This window comes from Rhinolophus ferrumequinum, chromosome 5, assembly GCF_004115265.2.
Source record: "Rhinolophus ferrumequinum isolate MPI-CBG mRhiFer1 chromosome 5, mRhiFer1_v1.p, whole genome shotgun sequence".
In the NCBI taxonomy this organism is placed as follows: domain Eukaryota; kingdom Metazoa; phylum Chordata; class Mammalia; order Chiroptera; family Rhinolophidae; genus Rhinolophus; species Rhinolophus ferrumequinum.
Window position 1 is genome coordinate 35,822,810 of NC_046288.1, and position 16,751 is coordinate 35,839,560.

The 16,751-nt window shown below is 34.1% G+C and overlaps 1 protein-coding gene and 1 non-coding gene across 2 annotated transcripts in view; one reads left to right on the forward strand and one right to left on the reverse strand.

Annotated features, from left to right (window-relative positions):
* CFAP299 (cilia and flagella associated protein 299) overlaps positions 1 to 16,751 on the forward strand; it is a 521,988-nt gene that overhangs the window by 77,189 nt on the left and 428,048 nt on the right. The window lies entirely within an intron of this gene.
* Positions 7,668 to 7,773, reverse strand: LOC117022693 (U6 spliceosomal RNA). The gene has a single exon (XR_004423097.1). It is a non-coding gene; the product is annotated as a U6 spliceosomal RNA (small nuclear RNA).

Consider the following 16,751-nt stretch of genomic DNA (forward strand, 5'->3'; position numbering starts at 1 on the left):
AGACACATTAGAGATGATGGTCTGGCTAGGTCTTATTTTCGGGGAAACATGGTATATAAAAATTACGTAAATAACAATTAATTCATTTGCCCTTGGAGTAACTTTCTTATTCAGAGCAAATTAAAAAGAGGATATCTAATTTTTGTATTTTATTTGAAATTATAAAATTATTTTAAGAACACGTTTGTTAAAATTAAAATTTATTGGGGTGACAGTGGTCAACAAAACTACATAGGTTTCAAGTATACAATTCTATAATGCATCATCTATATATTGCATTATGTTTGAACACATTTTTTAAATTTAGAAAAGTGTTATTTTCTGTGCATGCATTGGAAATTTTGTTGAAAATTTCTTGATAATATTTATTATTTATGTCATTATCATATTAATTATTTATGTGTCCTTATTTTATACCTTTATTAGATGTATTTAACACATTGTGTCACCAGTATCATTAAGTAAAATGCTACCAACTTCTTCCATTATGGGAACATATGTCATACTTTTTGTTTTTAATCTCTTTGATGTCTAACACAGTTATGGCCTTTTAGAAAGTGCTCAGTACGTATTTGTTAATTGGTTAGTTCATTCATTCTTTCATTCAACAACTATTTATCAAATGCTTATTATGTAAAAGTAAACTGTAAGTTTACATCTATTTATACCAAAATTTATATTTTGGATGTTATACCTTGTAAAATATTCTATAAGTATTATTAGACCAGCAGCTGTTCTTAAAATAAGGTTCTAGTGAACTTAGTTTTTATTGTTATACAAGTAAATATTGCTTCACAGTACCCCAAAATGTTAGATCAAAATAAATAATGTCACTTGTCTTAAGGTTATAGCAGGACTATTATTGGTTCATTAATATCCAAGCGCCCCTTTTCCTAAAATGAAAGGACTCTTATTTTATAGCAGGACATGTAGCTACAGAATAAAAATTGCATTTCCCAAGCTCCCTTGGAAGTGATGTGTATAGCTTCCAGACATTTCTTAAAGGGAGGAAGTTTGCCCCACTGCCACCTTTTTCACATCCTGGTGCTTTGCAAAGTGTTTGTGGTAATAAATTATCTTGCACCATGTGGATAAGAGCAATATCTCAGAGATGACAGAAATACATGATAGAAAGAGCCTGGGTTCCCCATAAGAGCTCTGAACTACCACATCCAGACTGTAATATGAAATTACTAAACCTAATTTTTTTATGTACTGCATTTGAATCTCTGTTACACATCCCAAACCGACATCCTAACTAAAACAGAATTTGAAACCAGATGTGGGATGCATAAAGTGGTATAACCTAGATATGTGGCATAATATATTTATCAGGAGGCAGGAGGCAGACACACAGATATTGGAAGCTAAAAGCTCATTGATCCCTGATATGCTGAAGCAAAGCATTGATATAATTGTTGCTTGCATTATTTTAGAAGGCAGACCACATGATAACTGACGCCATAAATAACATTTGGGGGAATCATAGGAAAGCTGCAAAATGTTGAGGTGGGTTGGCTGCTTCATGCTCTTCCAGCAAAATCCTGTGACAGAGATTAACTCATGCTAGAGTTAGCCAGTCTGCAAGCAGGGTAGAAAGGAATACAGTTCTGTTAAGAAAGTCTCTTTATGTCAAGCTAGCAAAATAATGACACTGATAGTCCTATCATTTGAGGCCTTGAAAGGTTGAAAAAGTCAACTCCTTCTTTATTCCAAACCAAAGCAATTGTAATTGATAGCTTCAAAGCCACTGCCTTAGTAGGAGATAAACTCAATGCCCTGCCAGATTTAGGAACCAGACCAGAGGCAAAATCAAATTAAGAGTATTGATTTTCCACCCAAACAAAATGATTCAGATAGCCTGGATGTAGCTTCCATCCAGAGGGGGGCTAAGCAAAGCACACAGTGTAATGAGGAAAAGACAAGCATCTTCAGGCTTAAAGACTACATCTAGATTAGATCTTTGGCTATGGTTACCTACATATGGAACTAATCCAAAACAAATTGCCTGGAAGCTTGCTAAGGTTTTGAGGGAATTGTATGGGTAAAGAACAACAACACGCCTGCAAAAGACTAATTATTTAACCCCTTAGGAAATCCCGGGGCTGCCAAATCTGGACCAGCAAAGACATTGCAGTCTCTAAGAAGAGCAATCTTTGTAATAATTACTTGATTCATGTTAAAGGAGGACAAAAGATAGAGAACCACTTTGCTAAGGGCTTTGGAAGAAAATGTACATTTCTTCCCAGAAAGCAGAATCAGTGGCTGTCAGATGAGACTAACCAAGGGCCTTGCCTTATTTTTGGATCAGGGAATATTTGTAATTCCTATCTAGTCGGATTTGATTATTGCTATGACCCAGTGACTGACCCCTCCTTGCTGAGCAGGGGCAATTTAGTTTTCCATATCTACTTTCTTCATAAGCTTTGAGTATTGAGGGTATTGGGGACAGATAAACTTATGTTTTAGTTTATAGGGTACTAAACCACGAGGTTCCACATCCATGCTTACTGGAAAGGGCTCTACGTCACCCAGAAAGGAGAGACTTTTAACTGGATACAGTAACCAACGGGGCTTTGGAATTTTCTCCCTTGTGGAAGTGATCAATATATTCTATGTGAAAGAGAGAGGTTATGATGAATATTTGGGTTGCCACATGAATAGGCGAAGACAAATAATGCTAGTTGTACTGAAATTTTTGTTCTTTCTTCCTTTAACAGAGATATAGCCCCTGATTTTTAGCTATGTGCAGGGTTGCCCAAAATAAAGTAACTTTTCTTACCTTCTTTGCAGTTAGATGTGGCCACATGACTAACATATGGCCAATGGGATGTAAGGAGACTTGGCACATGCAAAATCCAGGATGTTTTCAAAAGGAAAGTATATTGCATTTCTGTCATTCTTTCTCCATCCCATTTTTTGGAACAAGGGTAAGATAGTGAACTATCTTGGAAAGATGAGGCTGATTTTGGGGGAGGGCAGAGCCACAAGATAGAACGAGCTTTTGTGCTTGGGTAACTTTGTGTGGCAGAGCCACCATCCCAGCCCTGTATTGCCTGCCTCAAGACCATAGCACAAGGGAGAAATGATCTTTTGTCATATTGAGAGTGTTGCTATGTTGGGTTTTGTATCAGTCAGCTATTACGACATACCAAACAATATAAAAATCTCACTGGCATAAAAATAAGCATTTATTTTTTTGCTAGTGGTTTTATGGGTTGGTGGAACAGCTATGTTTTATACTTGAGGTAATCTGGTAAATTCTGCTTCACATATCTCTTATTCTTCTTCTGGGACCATATGCCTAGCCAGAGTGTGTATACAGAGGGTGCCAAAAAATGTATACACATTTTAAGAGAGGAAAAAACTGTTAAAATTGTAATACTCAATATATACCGATAACAAAAGATGAATACAAGTTACATTTGACTTCTGCAGTTACAAGAAGTGCTGAAAGTGGTTACCATTAGTGTAATTTTAATACAGTTTTTTTCCTTTCTTAAAATATGTGTTCATTTTTTTTGGCACCCTCTGTATTGCTGGTAGCTAAGAGTTATGATAGCCAGATAAATAAATAAACTATCCTACATAAATGTTATGCACTTATGAATATCATTTAGATGAAAGAGAAGTTGAATGATGTTTCTAAGGTGTATTGAGTGGAAATAAATGACTATCATTATTAATACTAGTGTACGTGCATTCATAATGATATCTATACAAAATCCTGTCATGTTGGCATCATTCTAACTGCAAAAAGTCTGGGATTTTACCCTACTTGCACACTAATAAATTCGCCTGCTGTAGTTTTATAGATGATGGCAGGAGACCAAGACTCCTGGGTCAGAGATGAAGGACAGTTTATTATTCACAGCATTCAGAGCAACCAGAGTATACACATTTTTTGCTCCTGTTCTCCAAGCCCCAATTCACAGGAACACAAAGAAGGCGAGTTGGTATGTGCACACTCAGTGGGTTGCATTACAGGAGAAGAATCCTGAGCACAAAGAGCCCGATTTTCTTTCTTTAATGGCAGTAAGCATGCTCCAGAGGAGAGACACCGTCTCTACCTTACAAAGTTGTTAGCAAACCTGCTTTTCACTCTAGAGTTAAACACTACGTCTTACAAGGCTGTTCACTCTACAAATATACTTGAAAAAGATATTCTGGAATAAAGGACAGTCAGTATCTCTGCTAGCAACACATGTAGAGATGAGAGACCCATGGAGATTGTCTCCCAAACTGCTCTTGCCAGAAAGTCATTAGCAACATTCTAATTTTTGTTCTAATGGCCACTTTTGTCTAGTTGTCTAACTTGATCTCTTACAGATTACAGCACTATTGTCATTTTTCTTGTTTTGATTTTAGTTACATATTTTTCCATACGATTTCTTCTTACTCATTTGACTTTTTATTCATTCTTTCCTTCATTCATCAAGTATGTCTTGAGCAGTATGTTCCAGATAGTCTTGTAGGCTCTGAGAAGTAAAAAATACAGAAAAAGAGCCTCTGCTTTCATGAAGCTTGCTGGCTACTTGGGGAAGTTACATAATAAATAAGATAAATAAATAAAATAACATGTTAAATGGTGGCAAGTACTAAGGAGAAAATTAACGTAGGAAAAAAGAATAGGGGAAGATTGCATTTTGAGAACAAAGACTAAGAAGGTAAATTTTGATTAAAAATCTGAAGGGAGTGAGAAAACCTTGAAGCTATTTAGGGCAAGATGGATGGGAGAGGTCTAGGAAAAGCCAAGAGGAAATGTAAGGCCCTTAGCCTGGCGTGGGCCTCCTGTGTCTGAGGAATTGTAGGAAGGCTACTGTTGCTTATGTGTTTCATGTCCAGTTTCCAAAGGTCATCCCAATGCTGATAATATGAATTCAATTAGTTTTTCCTCTACATACTTATGGTTTAATGTGTGTGTGTGTGTGTGTGTGTGTGTGTGTGTGTGTTACATGCTTCATCCATTTGTAAATGTTAAGATAGAGAATTTTCCAAAAGGTTATCAGTTTTTCTAAGATAATTTATTGAGTAGTCTTTTCCTTTCTCCACTGGTTTGAAATGTTACCTTTGTCCTAAAATAAATTTTTAATCTGAATTAGGTTTTCACTTATTTTTTCACTTTCTTGTTCCATTGATCTGTTTCTCTATTTGGTTTTTAAAAATTCATTGGCAAGCTATTTTAATTATTATGACTTCTCTTTTTAGAAATTCTACTTTCCCCTTTATTTTTCCAATTGAAATGTACAATCCGTATGTCCAATTTTAATATCTTCTAGGTATTTTAATTTGTATTGCATTTGATAGATGATAGATTTGGCAAGTGTATTATATTGAGTCATTCCATACAAGAATGTGTTTTGTTTGTTTATTTATTTAAATATTCTTTTGTGTTCCTTAATAGATATTTAAAGTATAATAATGTGTTTTTGGTTTGGGGGTTTATATTTAGGTCTTTCTTCTTTTCAATTTGTATTTTAAGTGGAATTATTTTTTATTTTATAATTCTCTGTTTAGAAAAGCTGTCTAATATTATATATTAATTTTGTAATTTGCTACCATGTAAGATAGTTTTTCAGTCAGTTCTTTTGGGTTGTCTTGGAATGAACTGTATAATTTGCAATTATTTAAAATTTTGTTCTCCCTTCCAACATTTATATGATTTATTTCTTTCTATTGTCTACTTTTTTGATTAGTACATTGAGAATAATATCAAATTATAGTGATAATCCTGGGAATCTTTATCTTGTTACTCTAAAGAGAATGTGTTTCGTGTGTCGTAATTAAGTGTAACGAGGATATTTGTTTTGAGTCACATATTTTTATCGAGTTAAGAAAATACCTACTTCTGTGCTACTGTTACTGAACTGAATGGAATGTGGGTCCATCCACCTGATGTGCAGCAAAGCCAAACACTGAACATCGAGATTTGCAAGGGAAAAATTAAAGCAGTTTTATTTACAGGGTGCCAAGCAGGGAGAATGGGAGGCTATTGCTTGAAATCTGAACTCCCTGATGGCTTTTAATCAAGGGTTTTTAATGGCAAAGATTGAGGGTGCAGGTTTTGACTGGAGAGGTTTGGAATGGAGCCATTTATGGTAAGATATGGTAAGAGGCTTCAGCACTGGATCTTCCTGCGTAAGAGACACTTCACTTCTGAATGAGAATGTTCCGGTGTTCAAGTTCTCATCATGTCCTGCTCTTTTGGTTCTGTGATAGGGCAGAACTTTGGTTCTGGCTGCCACTGGTCAGAGGTCAGAGTTCTCTTCTGTGCATGCTTCAGCTTCGTGACTTGCGGTGTGGGTCTGTTGTCTCTAAAAGGCAACTCAGTGTCTTATTAGAAGCAGGATAAGACCATTTGGAGCTGGTTTTGCCATTACACTACTGAGAGTTTAAAGATTCAAGGATGGAAGATGAATTTTGTTAAATATACTGTGTTGATTTTTGATTTTTGAGATCATGTGATGTTCTTAGATGTAGTGAATAGGGCTTATTACACTAATAAACTTCGCATTTCCGAGTCATCATTGTATTCCAAAGATGTATGTTTATGAATATAGTGTTAATTTGTCATCTTTTAAAAATTTTCAAGTCTTACATTCTTTAACTCTGCTGGAAGTTTTAAATGGCGTCCCTCCCTTCAGTGTGTGTGTTGCAGGTTGGACTTCCCAGGAGGAAGACTTTGAAGTAGAGATGAGTAGGCTGGTCGTGTACGAGGGAGGGAATCACTCGAGAGCAGTGCTGTGGAAGGGAGGATAAGGAAGCGGGAACGGGCAGAGGGAGAGGTGAAGGTGTGGTGTGGATCGGGGAAGTCCGTGGCCTACCCTTTGTGGGGTCTTGAAGTTGTCCATAGTTGTGTGTTTTGTGGGGAGGGCCATGGCTTTTCAGATTTTTCAAAGGATTTTGTGATCCAAAAGAAAGATTAAGCATGAGAGTGAAGAAAATTTTCCTTTTATATAGCTTCACTCTATAAAATCAATCACCAAGTTCTGTTCATTTTACTGTGGGGGTTCAGAACAAGCTACCCCAAGATGTGTCTCAGGGCTATGCACAACATTATTTTATGCCACAGGCAACTGAGACCTTCAGGCTCAAGAGAAACTTCTGTTCCCCCTTAACTGTCAACAAAAATTTAAATTAAGAGCCTGGCTCATGATGAGTTATCACCAGAAATAACTTTTTACCTACCTATGTAGCAGGGCAAACTACTAATTACCAAACATGTGTTTTCCCTGCAATTGCCTTGTGAAGTCCCAAGATGTATTACTTCATCCCCTGCTCAGAATGTCTTATATACTACAATTTCCCTTTTTGTCTCTGAACTTTGCATGTATGTGGGGTGTCTGACTCTCATATATGTGGGGCTCCCATACATACATATATAATTAAACTTGGTCATTTTCTCTTACTAATCTGTTTCATGTGTATTTGATTATTGAACCAGCTAAAAGGAACTTGACAGTGAGGAAAGTCTGTTCCTCCCCAATACTACTTGCTGTTTTTTTTTTCCCTGTGAATAACCTCATCTCCTTTAATTAGACACTTACACTCTCTTATGTTACTTAGTGAGCACAGTTTTATTGACATCAGTTAATAAACTTCTTTCAGTTTTAACATTATCCTCCCACTGTACACACTCCCCCTTTTTTTCTTCATCTTCTTTTTTTTTAAACATGGAATCTCTACGAATTTGCGTGTCATCCTTGCTCAGGGGCCATGCTAATCTTCTCTGTATTGTTCTAATTTTAGTATATGTGCTGCCGAAGCAAGCATCCTTCCCCTTTTCATAGTCCATCTTCTACACTCTTGCCAGTGTAAACCGAAAAAAAAAAATGTTTAGGCTGCAATGAAGAATAAAAACATTTATTTGAGGAAGGGATTCTAATCTGGGAGACACAGATTCAGGTAGCAACTCAAACAATGCTCTGCAGAAGACAAAGAAAACCAGAGCTTATAAGGGAAAAAAAACACCATATTGCAACAAAAGAAACTTTTCTTATTGGCTATCTATAAGATGTCTAGTTAAAAAAAGATTGGTCAGGTCTTGGTGGTGAGACTCTGAGCTAAGCAATTTCCAGGATGTTTTTCTATGGCAAGCACAGAAGTGCAAGAGTTCCAACCTCATTTAGGTCCTTTATGTGAATGAAGGATGCTGGCTGGTGAAATGTTTTGGCCACTTTCAAGGTGATGGTCTGGATGACATCGTAAGGAGGAAGGTAAAGTTCAGGATGTAGTTTCAAGGCTGGTTCAAAATTTTAAAAGTTCATAAGTGGGAAAAGCATAAAGCAAACTTCTTCATGGCCTCCTGACTCCATTTTGGTTCTCTTGACATAAATGACTCTATATTGGCAATTTCCATTCATACCGGTTTAATCTTTTTAGAGTGCAAATTATACCCGGATATTCCTGTAATTCAATTATACCACTGGCTTATCCTGGTGAGTTCTAGCTCCTTATTATGGCATACAAAGCTCTTCACAATCTAATGTTTATTGATCTCTGTAGCTTCACCTGCTGTCACTCAACCCTCATATTTTAGGTACGCAGTAGGGTGGATTTATATACCTGCTATGTATATTGTAGTTTTGTCCATCCTATTCTCTTTGCTTGGATTGCCCCACAGTCTTGCAGATTTTATTTCTTCCCAAACAAAGTGTTTTTTCATCTGGGTGATCTCTTCACTTCTAATACTTCTTTTATGTGGTACATGTCAGATGCTGAGTGTTTGCTGGTGAAAGTGTTAAAAAAAAAATCCGAGGAGCTGTATTGTTGACTGGTGATTCAGTATTACTCATGGCATTTAAGAATGTATAGGTCCTCAAAAAAAAAAAAAAAGAATGTCTAGGTCCTCTGTCATTCATCTGATCGCAAACTCTAATCATCATTCTATTAATACAATAAGAAGTTTATTGGAGGTATTAAAAAGAAATATGGTTGGTTGAGTTTACCTTTGAGATGCTATTTAATAGTATTTAGTGGTAAATATACATTTGTAATTATTATAATATAAACATGACATTGAATATTTAAGATAATTTTCTTTTAACCTGAATGTTTAAAAAAAAGTCTTTACCTTGTCAAGAGGTTCCAGATCCTGACTCTGAAAATTTATGCAATCACCGACACCTATGGCTGGTAACACAATGAGTGTCCTGCTGTGTTTAGGTGTTAGTGACATTGAACATAATAGAGAAATCACATCTCTGGACTCAGTTTTAACAGTTAGCAGACTTTATTTTCAGCTTTATGTAATTCTTAGAATCAAGTTACAGTTTAAAAAATTTATTATGTTAATGAAATTATGACATTCACTATAAAAACTTACCAAACATACTTTGAAAGGAGAGTTCTTGGTGCTCTGGGCTTTGCATATATAACAATTGTGAGGCAGTTACAGATCCTGGGGCAGAAACATATCCTAGGTGATCATCTACTCTCGTCTCCACACTAGTAGAACTAAATTAAAAGCATCAGGCAGAGTAGCTTTATGTATCTTTTTGGAGATTTAGGTCAAGACAAGAAATTCCACATTTTTCTTGGGTGCACTCTACAAATTATACCAATCCTATTGCAGATGGTCTTATTTCCCACGGGGGCAAAGATGTACCCCCTGCATTTTTGTGCTTTGTTTTGATTTTTAGTCAAAGTTTGCGTAGTGACGTGGGACTGTCCCCTCACTTTTTTACCTGTCTGATTATGAGTTGTCATAATATTTATCAATAAAATTCTTTGTTGTGTGGATACAAGTAAAACATTCAGTTTTTCTTAAGAATTATTTTGCTCTGAATTTTCATATTGAAATGGTTTCATTCTTAATTTTATTATTATTTTTATTACTCACCTATTGTTAGTATTCGTCTAATAAGACAGAATTATTTTGTTAATTATTTCTGTCTTCATTCTTGTTTTTAAAATTTCCTTATTGGCTATTGATGTTAGCAATTAGCCAAGTCTGATTCTTGATGGAATTACATAATTTTTTGATATAGAGGTAGAAAAGTTTTATTTCTAAAAACAAATGACTGAAAATAATTTAATTTATTAAGGAACATTATTTGTCCTACTGGATTCAGAAATTGATTTTTATAAAACATTTAAAATTATGATTATGAGTGATAATTATGTTTTTTAATTTTCCAGAATTATATGAACTTGAATAAAATAATTTGTCAGTATTTTCTATTTTGCTAACATATGCTTACTTTTCAAGTTTTCAATGCATTTTGTCATATAATTTCTAAAAATGCCAACACCTACAAAACACTGACAAACTAATTGTCTGAAGATAAGAGGCCTATACTCTCAAGTAGTTTACATTTAATTCAATATTTGTAGATACTGATTTTTCACCAAAATGTATAATTTCTTTCTCAAAGCTGGAAAGATATCTGATTCACAAGGTATACTACCTTGTCACTAATTGAGCAACTTAATGGAAAACACCTCAAATGGCTTTTTTGTGCCCTAATAATTTCTCTCTTCCTTTGTCTAAATGTCTTATTTGCCTGGAAAATATATGCAGTAGAACAGTGGCGTGAAGTAAGCTATGTTGGCACCAAGAAAAAAAATATTTTGGGATTGCTTGTAATAGTGTCAGATCAGCCCAAGAACCTAGTTTCAGAATTAATCGCTAAAGTCAGAAAACAAAACACCTCACATAACTTGAAACCTTTTCTTTTACCAGTCTATATGAAAACTTATCTAACTGTATTTAATACCAAATTAGAGAAGATAATAGAAAAGTTTCCTTTTCAAATAATGCTATAAGTAAATAGATTGATTTCATATCAAATATGAGAGACAACATGAATCCAGATGAGTACACCAAAAAGTTTTCATTGCAAATTTATGATTCTACAGAAATAGTAACTATATGAACTTAGTATCAAAATGCTTAGAATTCCTGAAGAGAAATGATTGGAGGAATATTATTTGTTCCAAAGAAACTCTTAATTGAACTAATGAGAATAAAATGTTCAAAGTGATAAAGTAACACTTGAAACAAAATACTAGGTATCTTTATTTTGCACTGATGGGTATCTTTTTGCACTGATGGTTAGGTTAGGTTGCAGGTAAGTATACAAAATTTATATCAAGAGTTCTTTTTAAACCCTGGAATTCAGAAATACATTATTTAATTAACATTTGAGATGTTTGCATATGTCAATGTTTATTCATAGAGCAACATTCCACAATAAAAGATGTTATAAAAATGGTGAGTATAATAGAAATCTGAAATGTTTAAATACCATTTTCAAATTTATTAAAAGAAATATGATCAGAACACTACTTCATATTGAAGTGCATTGGTTGCCCAGGGAGAGTTAGGCAAGAGTTTATAAAATAATTGATTAAGTGTGTGTGTGTGTACCACATCTTCTTTATTTGTTGATGGACACTTAGGTTGTTTCCGTATCTTGGCTAATGTAAATGATGCAATAAATATAGGGGTACATATAATCTTTTTGGATTAGTGTTTTTGTATACTGGGATAAATAGCCAGAAGTGGGATAGCTGGGTCGTGTGGAAATTCTATTTTTAATTTTTTGAGGATTCTCCATACTGATGTCCATAGTGACTATACTAGGTAACATTCTCACCATGGTTCCCTTTTCTCCACATTCTCTCCAACGCTTATTTCTTGTCTTTTTCGTAATAGCCATTCTAACAAGTGCAATGTGATAACTCAAATTGTGTTTTTGCTTTGCATTTCCCTGATAATTAGTTGAACATCTTGTCATGTGCCTGTTTAAGTACAATCAGGTATAATGTAAGTATAATGTTGGCCATCTCTGTGTCTTCTTTGGAAAAATGTGTGTTGAGCACTTCTGCCTATTTTGTAATCAGGTTGGTTTTATGTTGTTGAGTTATGTGAGTTCTTTATATATTTTGGATGTTAACCCCTTATCAGATGTATGATTTGCAAATATTTTCTCCCATTCAGTAGGTTGGTTTTTGTTTTGTTGGTTTCCTTCGCTATGCAGAAACTTTTTAGTTTGATGTACTCCCATTTGTTTATTTTGTTTTTGTTTTCCTTGCCTTTGGAGTCATATTAAAAAAAACAAAAACATCATTTCGACTGATGTCCAGGAACTCACCTCCTTGTAATTTTATGGTTTCAGCTCTTACGTTAAACTCCTTAATCCATTTTGAGTTTATTTTTGTTATGGTGTAAGATAGTGGTCTAGTTTCATTCTTTTGCATGTGACAATGCAGTTTTTCCAACACCATTTTTTGAAGATACTGTCCTTTCTTCATGGTGTGTTCTTGGCTCCTTTGTTGTAAATTGTCCATATATGTGTGGGTTTAATTCTTGACTGTCAATTCTATTCCACTGATCTGTGTGTCTGTTTTTATGCCAATACCATACTATTTTGATTACTCTAGCTTTGTGGTATATTTTGAAATAAGGCAGCACGATGCCTCCAGCTTTGTCTCTAGGTTGCTTTGATTATTTGAGATCTCTTGTGGCAAATTTTAGTAGTATTTGTTCTAGTTTTGTGAAAAATACTGCTGGAATTTTGATAGGGATTGCATTGAATCTGTAGATTGCTTTGAGTAATATGGGCATTTTAACAGTACTTAATTCTTCCTATCCATGAGCATGGACTGTCTTTCTATTTATTTGTGTCTCCTTCAATTTCTTTCATTGGTATTTTATAGTTTTTAGTGTACAGGTCTTTCACCATCTTGGTTAAATTTATTCTTTGGTATTTTATTCTTTTTGATGCAATTGTGAATGGGGCTGTTTTATTAATTTCTCTTTCTGATGGTTTGTTATTAGTATATAGAAATGTCATAGATTTCTGTGTATTGATTTTTGTATTGTGCTACTTTACTGAATTTATTTATTAGTTCTAACAGTTTTTTCATGTTTTTTTATTGGGGAGGGTTTTATATATAGTATCATGTCATCTACATATAGTGAGTAATTCGGATACCTTTAATTACTTTTTGTTGCCTATTTGCTGTGGCTCGGACTTCCAATATATGTTTAAAAAATGTGGTAGAGTCAGCATTCTTTTGTTGTTTCTGATCTTAGAGGCAAAACTTTCAGATTTTTTCTGTTGAGTATGATGTTAACCATCCGTTTGTTACATATGGCCTATATTATGTTGAGGTATATTCTCTCTATAATCATTTTGTTGAATGTTTTCATCATAAATCGATGTTGAATATTGTCAGCTGCTTTTTCTGTATCTATTGAGATGATCATGATTTTTATCTTTCATTTTGTTAATCACATTGATTTGCAGATGTAGGACCATCCCTACATCCCTAGAAGAAATCCCATTTGATAATGGTGCACAATCCTTTTAATGTACTGTTGAATTCAGTTTGCTAATATTTTGTTGAGGATTTTTGCATCTATGTTCATCAGTGCTATTGACGTGTAATTTTCTTCTTATGTCATGTCCTCATCTGATTTTGGTATCAGGGTAATGCTGGCCTCCTAAAATGAATTTGGAAGCATATCCTCCTCTTCAGTTCTTTGGAAGAGCTTGAGAAGGTTAGGTATTAAATTTTATTTGAATGTTTGTTAGAATTCACCAGTGATGCCTTCTGATCCTGGATTTTTGTGTTTTTGGAAGTTTTTGATTACTGATTCAATTTTCTTGCTAGTAATCAGTCTATCCATATTTTCTATTTCTTTATGATTTGATCTTGGAAGATTGTATGTTTCTAAGTATTTACTTCTTTTAGGTTGTCTAATTTGTTCGCTTATAATTGTACATTATGGTCTCTTATGATTCTTTGCATTTCTGTGGTATGAATTGTAACTTCTCCTCTTTCATATCTGATTTTGTTTATTAGAGCCCTATCTTTTTTTTCTTGGTTAGTCTAAATAAAAGTTTTTCCTTTTTTTTTTTTTTCAAAGAACCAGCTCTTGGTTTCACTAATCTTTTTTATTGTCTTCTTGGTTTCTGTTTTGTTTATTCCTCTCAACTTTATTATTTCCTTTCTTTTACTACTTTGGGCTTTGTTCTTCTTTGTTTTTTGTTTTGTTTTGTTTTTTGTATCTATGTATTGAAATATTTTTTCTTTGGTTTATGCAACTACCTATTGTTTTTTCAGTGGCATGTTTAATCTCCACATTTTTGTGTGTTTTTCTTGTTGTTGATTTCTAGTGTCATATCATTTTGGTTAGATAAAATGCTTGATAAGATTTCAATTTTCTTGAATTTATTGAGATTTGTTTTGTGTCCTAACATGATATATCCTAGAGAATGTTCCATGGCACTTGAGAAGAATGTGTATTCTGTTACTTTTGGATGAAATGTTTTGAATATATCTATTAAGTACATCTAGTCTAATGTGTCATTTAAGGCCAATGTTTCTATATTTTTTGTCTCCATGATTAATCCATTGATGTAAGTGGGTTGTTAGTCATCTACTATTATTGTAAAATTTCAGTTTCTCCCTTTATATCATTTAATATTTTCTTTATATGTCTTAGTGCACCTATATTGGCTACATATGTATTTATAAATGTTATGTCTTCTTACTGGATTGACCTCTTTCTTTGTTTTTCATTATTACAGTCTTTGTTTTGTATGTTATGAGTAGAGCTACATTAGCTTTCTTTGTATTCGCATTTGCATGGAATATCTTCCTCCATTCCATCACTTTTAGTCTGTGGATGTCCTTACTTCTGAAGTGTCTTGTAGACAGCATATAGGCAGGTCCTTTTTTTTTTTTTTTTTTTTTTAAATCTATTCAGCCATTCTGCATCTTTTGATTGGAAAGTTTAGTCCATTTACATTTAAAGTAATTATTGATAGGTTTGTGCTTATTGCCATTTGTTAAGGGTTTGCTGGGTGTTTTTATAGTTTCTCTCTTCTTCCTTTTCTCTCTTCCCTTGGGTTTTATGGCTTTCTTTAGGTTGTATTTGGATTTCATTTTTATTTTATTTTTTGTATTTACCATAAGTGTTTGCTTTGTCATTATCATGAAGTTCACATACAATTTCTTATGAATATAATGGTTTAAGTTGATAGTGCCTTAAATTTGAACATATTCCAAATTTTATATCCCCGTTTAATATTTTTGGTATCACATTTTCATCTTTTTATTTATGCATTATTTAACTAATTATTGTAGTTTTAGTGACTAATTTTACAATTTTTTTGTCTTTAGACTTCATACTTACATTATAAGTGATTGATCCACTACCTTTACTATATATTTACAATTTCCAGTGAGATTTTTAAAAATTTTGAATGTTTTCTTGTTAATTAGTGCCATTTCTTTGCAGTCTAGAGATGTCCCTTTAACATTTTTGTTCAGCCAGTTTTGTGGAGATGCACTTTCTTAGTTTTTTGCTTTTCTGGAAAACTTAAACTTTCCTTCAATTCTGAATGATAACCTTGATAGGTAGAGAATTCTTGTTTGAAAGTTTTTCTTTTGAATACTTTGAATTTGTCATGCCACTCTTAATTGGCTTTCAAAGTTCTGATGAAAAATTTGCACGTAGCGTTATGGGCTTTCTCTTGCATTATCCTGATACCAAAATCAGATGAGGACATGACATAAGAAGAAAATTACACGTCAATAGCACTGATGAACATAGATGCAAAAATCCTCAATAAAATGTTAGCAAACTGAATTCAACAATATATTAAAAGGATTGTGCACCATTATCAAATGGGATTTCTTCTAGGGATGCAGGGATGGTCCTACATCTGCAAATCAATGTGATTAACAAAATGAAAGATAAAAATCATGATCATCTCAATAGATACAGAAAAAGCAGCTGACAGTATTCAAATGTTTTTGTGATATACTGAGCAGCTGGACGGGGAGCAGTCTTGCAACACTGTGCCTTGTTGCTTTTAAGATTCTCTCTTTAATTTTTACCATGTTAATTTAATGTGTCATGATGTAGATCTCTTTGGGCTCATCTCACTTGAAACACCCTGGTATTTTGTAACCTCCCTTTCTCAAATTAGGGACGTTTTCATCCATTATTTCTTCAAATACATTTTCTGATGTTTTCTCTCTTTCTTCTTCTTCTGGATTCCCTATAATGAGAATGTGATTCTGTTTGATATTGTCCTGGATATTCCTATAAAGATCTCCATTTTTAATATTTTTTTTCCCCTATGTCTGTGTGAGTCCTTTGCTTTCTCTTCTAGCTTACTCATCTGATCTTCAGGTTTTTTTCTAGCCTGCTGTAAACCCCTCTAGTGTGTTTTTCAGTTCACTTATTGTATTCTTTAGCTCTTAACTTTCTTATGTTTTTTAACTTTTTGTTGAAAGTCTCACTGTTCATCCATTCTTTTCCCAAGTTTGTTGAGTATCTTTATGATCATTCTTTTAAACCTTTATCAGGTGGATTGCTTATCTCCATTTTATTAATGGTTTTCTGATGTTTTGTCTTGATCTCTCATTTTCCTTTGTCTCTCCATTTTGCCTGATTCTCTGTTTGTTTCTATATATTAGGCAAATCAACTGCCTTTCCTAGTCTTGAAGGAATGGCTTTGTGTAGGCGATATCCCAGAAGTGCAATCCCTCCATCCACCAGACTCTTCTAACCCAGGGGTATCCTCTTCTGTGGGCTACAGGCACTCAATGAATCTGGTAGGATCCTGCAAGTGATGTGGGTGGGTAGGAGGGCTGCTCACTCAACTGCTGTTAGCAGGTTTGAGTGAGAGCACAAAAATGGCTCCCACCACCACTGGCACCAGCAAGGTAGAAGGAGCCTGTAAAAATGAGGACCACCAGTGTTGCATCCTGTAGAGAGATCCAGC